The following is an 8,841-nucleotide window of genomic DNA, read 5'->3' on the forward strand; positions in this document are numbered from 1 at the left end:
ATACCACGTCAAGCTTTTCTGTATATAGTCATGTCGTAGATTTCGGAGCAAACAAGAAATTGAATTGGATTTTAATATTGCAGTGCTTGGATTTCGGATTTGGTGCTTAAAACTTCTTGAAACTGTAACCGTATTTCATTCACCACAAAGAACTATCTGATTGAATAGTTTTCTTATCAGATAGAGAAATAAAACGAGTCGCAAAGTCTAAAAGCAACATTTCTCTGCCTGGGCTGTACCTCTGCACGTTAGTCTGTTTCAATGTGTGACCCCCCACCCCCTCCCTGATCAGTCGGGGGTGAGTGCGCTAATGTGCCTGGAGGCCGTTTTAATGAGTGTTTGCTGGAAAACGAAAAATACAAGAAGGATTTGTACGTTTTCACAACGGGGGAGTTTGCGTAAGTACTAGTAAATAATTTTCTCGAGTGTGTACGTTACACATGTTATTTGTTTAAAATTGGTATTATTATTTTGCTAGCTAGCAAACTCGCGGGATAAAGGATTGAAGTGCACTCAGTGCGATACAATACGGTGGCGCTATTCTAACAGTTAGTTATTGCAGGGTAACTTGTAGAATATGCTGTGAATTGAACCAAGATTACACAGCAGTAGCAGTAATACGAGTTACTTCCCTCAAGTGAAAGCGTTAAACGTTAGCCCGATGCTTAACTAGCCAACGTCAGGCTTTCTGATTGAAGGCTAAAAGCGACGTTGTCACCAAGTAAACAGAATATTGATGATATTTTTGTGTATCGCTGCAGCCTTTTCAAGTATTAACCTGGTGTCTTTGGGAACAGCTTAGGGGGAAATGACGGTAATATGACTGAACCATATGGGAAGAAAGAATAGGCACTTTTTGTGCTAGCGAAGTTTCCTCGCTTTCATTCAAAATCTGTTTATCATTAAACAATTGAAACATAATGGCTTCGAGCTGACATTGAGGCCTGTGGGGCACTATCAGCCACTGAGACAGTAGACAAGTGACTATTTCACACTTTAAGGCTGCCTGTTTATTTAAGGGAGATGAACAGTACATTCTAACTGTACATAATAATATCAATGATGATAGATTAAATAAATGGGTTTTTGAAAGACGCTTGTGCATTTTTAAAGTCTAAAGTGTTGAATTGATCTGAGTATGTCATGTGTTCAAAGCCTCTCCCAGTCAGTGCTGTTCTCTATGCCTGTCTTACTCTACATGATGTTATTAGCACAAACACTTTAAAGGTGATAATTAGGTCTACAACAATAACACAGACTGCAATGTAGTTAAGCGTCTTACAGTTAGTTTTGAATGAATGAACTTAAAAAACAACACAAGCAAAGATCTGTCTCCTCCTGTTTTTTGTGTCACATAAGAAAGAAGCATCAATATCTGATGAGAAGACTTATTAATTTGGCCTTTCACGTGGTCTTACTCAGGTGATGCGAAGTGAAATATGCATCCTTTTTATGGTAATGTGCTGGAAAATGTTGAAAATGGACATTAAACGTGCTTACAAAGTGCTTGAATTTGACCCTGAAAGGTGTATGAAGCCAGAAAAAGTCACACTTGGAGTAAAAACCTCTCATAGCAAGTTAATCATATTCAATTGATTTGATGCTTTCAGCACAAAATTTAGCCACACAGTCAGGACAGCGTCTGATTTACCTTCATCGGTAAACGTGTTTATGCAGTACATAGTAACAGTGTGGCTGAGTCCTCTGGTTCAAATCAGTTCCAGTACATTTGGAGATGTAAGTCTTAACCTTTCACATGCATCGGGAAGGAAAAAACATTTAATCTTCACAGTACTGCCGAAGTGCAGCGATACATTGTGAAGTGCACATTTGCATTTGTCATACAGTACCGATCAAAAGTCTTGAACCACCCCCTTATTTTTTCGTGTTTTGCCAGGTCAGTCTGTGTTAACGGTGTTATTAACTGCATTCTTCAACTAAAGAAGTGAGAACAAATGATGTGGGGTTTTGTTTTTTTGCAATAGGCTGCAAGTAAATGTGTACAGATACAATTTAAAATTGGTTCTTTGTTAAGTTTTCTGGTCCTTTCCGTGACTTAGGTGTCTGTTTATGTTTGAATGTTTCAGAGATTAGTGTGAAGGGTCTTAACAGACAAAAAGTGGTCAAATACAAGCCCTGGATTAAAAATCAGAAACACTTTAAAAAGCCTGGAGAGCTATTCCTTAATACCACTTTAAAGATTACAGGGAAGTCCGGATCCCTGGAAGCAAATGAGGGATGGCTCAAGACTTTTGCACAGTGCTGTACATGTCATGTTCCCTGTTTTATAGCTCAGCTCAAACTGACACGTTCTCACTAACTGCTTCTCATTTTCTCCACAGTAAACTTTGACCACTTCCAGATACTGCGGGCCATCGGGAAAGGAAGCTTTGGAAAGGTAATGCAGCCTCCATTTTTCACGCCACTTGTATATTGTTTGCCCTTAATTACCCACCACGGTCGTCATCTCTAAAGAATCAGTGCAAGCGAAGCGAAATGTGCTGGGATTACACTTTAGTTCTCGTGTGCTGCTGTTATTTAATAACAGTTATAAATGCAGCTGATGTAATTATTTCTATAAAGTCAGTTAGAGGAGAGCCGATTTCTATTTCATCTCACTCAATCTAGGTGGGAATTTTGACCCCACGTCTCAATTTAATTACACAGCAGCAAAATTCTGCGGCTCTATTTGTCATCGCGCTCAACGGTTGGGCTGAAGGCAGGAGGAGAACTTAGTGTGTGTGTGTGAGATACACAATTGGGGCTGCAGAGATTGGAGTAGTTTACCTTCATTTTAAATATCACTGCCCTGTGCACATTGTTGGCTTTAAAATTCAAACTTAAAGAGTTTGTAAGTAAACTGGCTGAGATGAGACAGACGATGCACCGGGTCCTCGTCTGAGTGCTGGCTTTCAGTTGTGCTGTTTCTCTTGCCCAGCCATGCACACACAGACACTGTGCTACACTTACACAGTGAGACAGATGCTCACAGAGACGTCCAGATACATTTTGTCCTTGCTGGAGGTCATCTTGTGTTTTTTGGCCCACTGTGGCCTCACACCGAGTTCCTGCTGTTTTTTGAACACTTTAACAGCACCAGTCTTTAGCTTCCTGTTGAACACACTTAAGTGGGGGAGGTGTTATTATTAGTGGTAAATGATTTGTGTATTTGTTGGATGCACCTCAGAGCAACAGGAAACATGACACGACACGCTCCAGTAACCTGCAGTCTTTACAGTGAGGACACACAAACATTAACCCTCTGCTCCTTACAGAAACTCTCTAAATCCTGTAAGTTTCTTGACTGCCACTTGGAAAGTTGAAACTTCAGCTCCCTCCACAGATTTTCTACAGTACTGATGTCTGGAGACTGACTAGACCACTCCGTGATCTTATAGCACTTCTCCATTAGTACATACTCAGATCAGCTTGCTGTGACTCATTTTCCATTACAATCAAGTACCACCTAATGTGCGTGGGGTCATTACAGCAAAGCGGCCCGATGTCCATGTTGTCATTTATGAGCAACACGAATGCCACAACAAAGGAAGACGTCGCAGCGATGATGTATCTGTGGCTTTTTGTCACACTTGGAAACCACGGTGTTGTGCAGCTATTTGCCTTGTTGCAGGGTTTTAAAAAAACTGCAGTTTTGATTTTAGTGAAAGACAAAAGCCAATCCGTGGCCTGCAGTCTGACGATGTCACATTTCCTGACTGCTTGGAACCCCGACTAAGTCGTCCTGTAGCCCACATCATAATGTTTCCATCTCTCTGCTTGACTGCAGGGATGCTATTTTTTGCATCACACTCCTATTTCAAAAGGTCAGTTAAAGCCACATAATTTCGTTTCATCTCCCCACAGCACTTTCTCCAAAGTCTTCCCTGAATCATTTAGATGTTCACTGGCACTTGAGATGGGCCTATACATGTTTCTCCTTGAACAGGTAGCTACCCTATGTTAGCCTAGCTTTCTATCACTGATGCTCTGTGTGTATGCTGCTGCCTCTCGTCTCGTGTTACTTAAAAAATTAACCCCACAGCTTCAATAACCGTATCTAAAAATCTCTCAGTGAAAGTTACGGTTGAAGGTTTGGAAACATTTTGGGGTAGCCAGTGTTAAATAGAGACAGTGCCACATTCTTTATCTAGTCATTGTAATGAAAGAAGCACATTAAAAACTATATGAGAGTTTGCTTTTAACAAGCATGTAATGACTCTACTTAAAAACTGAAAGTAGCATTTTGTGGATGTTTTCCCTGCTGCCCGATCCCATCAGTCTCTTAAAGCATCATTTTTTATGCGCCCTGGTGTGACAGAGGTTTCATGGCGCTACAGGTTACCTGAGCACATCAGGTATATTACGGTTGAAAACAAGTGCCCGGCCTTCCAGTGGGTGTTCGACCCCTCGTGCACAGCTCAGGAGTCTAAACGACCCAGCAGTTATGGACATGTGTGTTTTTGGTGTGCTGTCCCTCGTTCTCCCTGCTTGTGTGTGTGTGTGTGTGTGTGTGTGTGTGTGTGTGTGTGTGTGTGTGTGTGTGTGTGTGTGTGTGTGGATGCCGGAGTTTCTGAGAGCACCTGTTTACAGGCACCTTCAGGCCTGGTGGGTGTGGCCCTGCCAGGTGGTTGGCCACACCTGAAGACCATCACACAGCTGATCAAGCCTTGTCGGAGGAGCTACTTAAGAATGCGGTGGCGCTCTCTCTGACGCTGGATCATTGCGTGACTTCACGTTAGTCTCTCGGCCAGTCAGTACGGATAGTCTGCCGCATTGTATGTGTCTTACGGCTGCCTGTTTGTTATCTCCCCAGGAGAAGCGTGGAGACGAGAGGGCAGCGAGCACGGGGTGCTCAGACACTGAGGAGCGGAGACAAGGAACACTAGCACTGGGAAGAGGACATTTCACGGGAGTCGGGAACGCACTGCGGATTTATTGTTATTTTCCATTCACTGTAAATAAACGCACTGCTTGCATTCAGAGCTCCGTGCCTGGCTCCTCCTTCCTCACATCCCCACGGTTGACGCTGGACAACCGTGACAAATAGCTGTTCTTAGATTCATTATTAGTTCAACATTGACAAATAGTAGTTGACTAATATCAGGAGCCAAAAAGAAAACAAAAAACAAACTAAATAAATATTTCAGACGCTGAAAATAAATTATTACGGTCGTTTAAATTTGCTGTCAGCAAGTTAGGTCTAATACATGTAGTCAATCTAATGAATCAATATTACATGTAAAAAGTACAGAACTGAAAATGAAACTAAAATATAACGGTAAATGAACTGGTTCTTGTATAAAACTTTTCTACTCTCTACAACTTGCCTCATTCATGCACTCACTTTTTTCTATGCTTTTTCTCTGTAAGTGCTTTCTATCTAACATTAACACGCATTCATCCTCCCGATGGATGCATCGGAGAGCAACTTGGGGTTAGCATCTTGCCCAAGGATATTTGGCATGCAGGCTGGAGCAGAGGGGCATTGAACCAGCAACTTTCTGATTAGTAGGTTTCCTGCTCTACCTGAGCTACAGACACCCCAATTTGTGGTGTTCTGGAAACAACACGTTCTCATCCCAACAGGTAACGATGCTATGTGACAAATCATCGGTATGTGTAAATGTGTTTTTTATTCTGATCATGAATCGCTTTGTAAAACAAGACCTGATAGGGTCAAGGTTAAAGTTATGGTTAGAGTTAATGTTAGGGATAGGGCTGGAATGGACGGCTGGAGCCTCTCCTCCAAGTGTGTGTTACTGCCGCCATCAGCATTCTGTTGTATGCTTTTCTCTGTAAGTGCTTCGAGCCTGTACTTTTTTGCTTTAGCTGAGTAATGAAGTTGAATCAGTACTTTAACTTTCACTGGAACAATAGTATTTTTACTTCTACTTAAGAATGTCTGATCTTTTGCCAACTCTGGCTGTCTCTCAGTCTTGGAATACCCACTTGTTGTCCAGCGGTGTCCTGGGAATATGGGAACTAGACAGACTGGGGAAACAATGGGAGGAGACACAAAGATGGAATCACTTTTACCATCTTTGATGTATTTGCTGGTCGTCTTATTTCTTCTATTTTGCAAGCACAGTGTTGCAATCATTGTCTTTGTGGTACAATGACACAGGTAGAATGCAGGTGTTTTCATGTAACACGATGCCAGAAAGATGAGTAATGTGTTTTGAAGAGAAGATAAAACATCATGTTTGAACAAAGATAAGCAGCAGACACGTCTGTGTGTGAGTTATACAGGTTCAGTAAGAAGGTAATATGTCTGCAGAATTTGTAATTCTTATGAAGATATTGCTTGTACAATAAATAAAATCCCTTTAACTTCTTCTTCTGGAGAGTGTCTTTATATATTTAGTCATTTATTTAGCCTTTATTTAGTAGTAACGCTAGTCGGGGATATATATCAGAGTTTACTTTCAGATATGAGCATTGTGTTTCCTGTGGATGAATGAATGAATTATTTATTTATGTATTTTTTGAAAGACTGGCTCATGTAAAATCTCTGAAAGTATGACACAGCTCTCCTGTTACACTTTATGGACTCCTGAGCTTCACCATGAGGGCCTGTCTTTATTCACTGAAATCCACTTTTATAATGAATTCACAGTAATCACTGACACCTTCAGAGCATTACATTCATTAAAGACGTCTTCTACACCTACTCTTCCAGACGACCGACACATACTTCAACCACTGCAGGTTAACCAGCCACTCATCAGTAAAGCAAAAACTAAATGTAAATGTCCTCATGTGGAAAAGACTGAAACACAACTCCCACATATCACTAATGTAACAGATCCATTTAGGGAGAGTGAGAACACTAGGCTGGATGTGTTTTAATGCAGGAACATTCATCATGTCTTGAGTTCAACAAATCATTTACATTGAATATGTGAGCTGGATGGTTACACGATACAATGTGATTGTCAACAATAACTGCAATGAACGCTGGTTTGAGGGCGGAGTCAAGGAGGCCATTTACGTGAAAAGGGAAAGACCCTCTCTGAATCAAGGAGGGGGCCTAAGGGTACATCTGTCACCATCTTACAATGCTGTGATTGCAGCCGTTCTCCAACTCTCTGTGAATGGTACTCAAGACCATTGATCAGTGGTTGTTGATCAATGGTCATGAGAATTTGCATAATCATGATTAAGGAACTGACCTCCCAGCCCATTGTTCCTTCAGTCGGCTGGTTTCTCTGACTGAAAACGCTACGTCCAGAAGAACAGAATCAACTTTTGGAGATTTACTTCCCTGGATGATTGAGCACGCATCAAGACCTTTAATCAGGCCAACAAATATCTTGTACTCAATTTTAGCAGCAGCCATTGTGACACTGATGATAAAACTTGTGTAAAAGTGCGAAGCTGTAAAAAAGTAATTATAAAAAAGCATTTTTGTAGCTGAATGTTACTGGATAGCTGTTTCATCTGTAACACATCAAAATAACCTGCTAAGGTTTAATAGGCTATAAGGAACACACTCACTTCCTGAGCCCTGGGCAATAAGAGACGTTTTGTGTTTTATAATTTATTGATATGTTTGATCCTTTCTGACCTGCGTTAATGAAGCAGTCATTAGAGCACCATGTCCGCTATAATAGTTCTGTAGTTTGATGCTTGAGTCGTTGCAGACTTGTTGAAACTCCCTCACCCGTCAAAGCAGCGTCTTTGTTATTGGAGTCCAGCAGATGGCAGTGTTTCACTGTCTGACGGCTGTCTGAAGCTTCAGCTGGTTTATCCGTTTGCTATGTTTGCCATGTTACAGTGGGGAGGAAAAACTCCTTTTTGACAGGAATATCTAGACATGAGTGATTACTGCAGTGGGGCACTATCTGTGCTATCTATAAGAAATGTTAGCAACAATAAAACTCTGAGGATCAGGGCTCCATTTCACTCCAGTGTTCAGTGGCATTTTAAAAGAGTGAATACCGACGCTGAATGTCTTTGTAAAGCAAAAGCACTTTGTTAGCCTTTACAGAGCAAAGCTATGGATCAATGTGCAGTGAAGAAAAATCCAGGTGGCCAGTCTGTCCTTTCCTAACCAATCACAGAGCTCCTTACATTGTTGCGCTGGAGAATAACTAAATATAATATAAAGATGATATTGAAAATAATCTTTTGTAGAGTCACTACTTAGTGGGCAGAGGACAGTTATCACTTTGCTGGATGCTTTAAAGTCGCATGTTCTGTATTTGCAGATTAACAGGATATTAACAGATTAACAGCTTTCATTAGACTTCATATGATAATCAACAGTGAAGTGTTTCTCTTTCAGTGTTTATTCTTGCTCATTGAATGATCTCTGTTCAGATAATATGCTGCACTCATCTCATGTTTCTTTAAATACGGCATCACTTGTCCAGCTGTCAAACTCTGAAAGAGTTACAGTTTCACCACTGAGCACTTTGAATGGTTATTCTTTTATTTAAAAGCACTTATTCTAGCTGCATCATCAATACGACAAAAACTGTGACTTCAACAAAAATGTATCTAAACATATTTAGGGGGAAATGTTCCTACACCCCTCATGTAAACGTTACACCTCCAAAAGGGAGAAATAATCAGAATAAGGCGTAATCATTGTCTTGATAATAATGACCATGAAAATGAAACTAGGCCTACCTTTAGTTCAGCACACTCAGTGTTGCATAAAGACATGCGAACATGCCATCATCCATTCTGGAGCCTACTTTTAAAAAGAGCGAGCTGTTTATTCTGGCTGAGTAGCAAACAGAACCAACCATGACAACCTAAACTGGGAAAACACTTGGAAACCTTGAACACTGGGAATATGGAGACACAGGGGGTAGGTGAACAGACACTCTGACA

The 8,841-nt window shown here is 41.0% G+C and overlaps 1 long non-coding RNA gene across 1 annotated transcript; it reads left to right on the plus strand.

The window, feature by feature from the left end:
* The first annotated feature begins 248 nt into the window (after positions 1 to 248).
* On the plus strand, positions 249 to 4,982 carry LOC147302591 (uncharacterized). Its single transcript, XR_015127077.1, has 2 exons — positions 249 to 398; positions 2,343 to 4,982. It is a non-coding gene; the product is annotated as an uncharacterized LOC147302591 (long non-coding RNA).
* Positions 4,983 to 8,841: the final 3,859 nt, after the last annotated feature.

Source organism: Aulonocara sp. 'chitande type north' Nkhata Bay, linkage group LG23, assembly GCF_057382095.1.
Source record: "Aulonocara sp. 'chitande type north' Nkhata Bay isolate Kocher_YH1m ecotype deep benthic linkage group LG23, A_spYH_male_GT1.1, whole genome shotgun sequence".
Taxonomy (NCBI): Eukaryota; Metazoa; Chordata; class Actinopteri; order Cichliformes; family Cichlidae; genus Aulonocara; species Aulonocara sp. 'chitande type north' Nkhata Bay.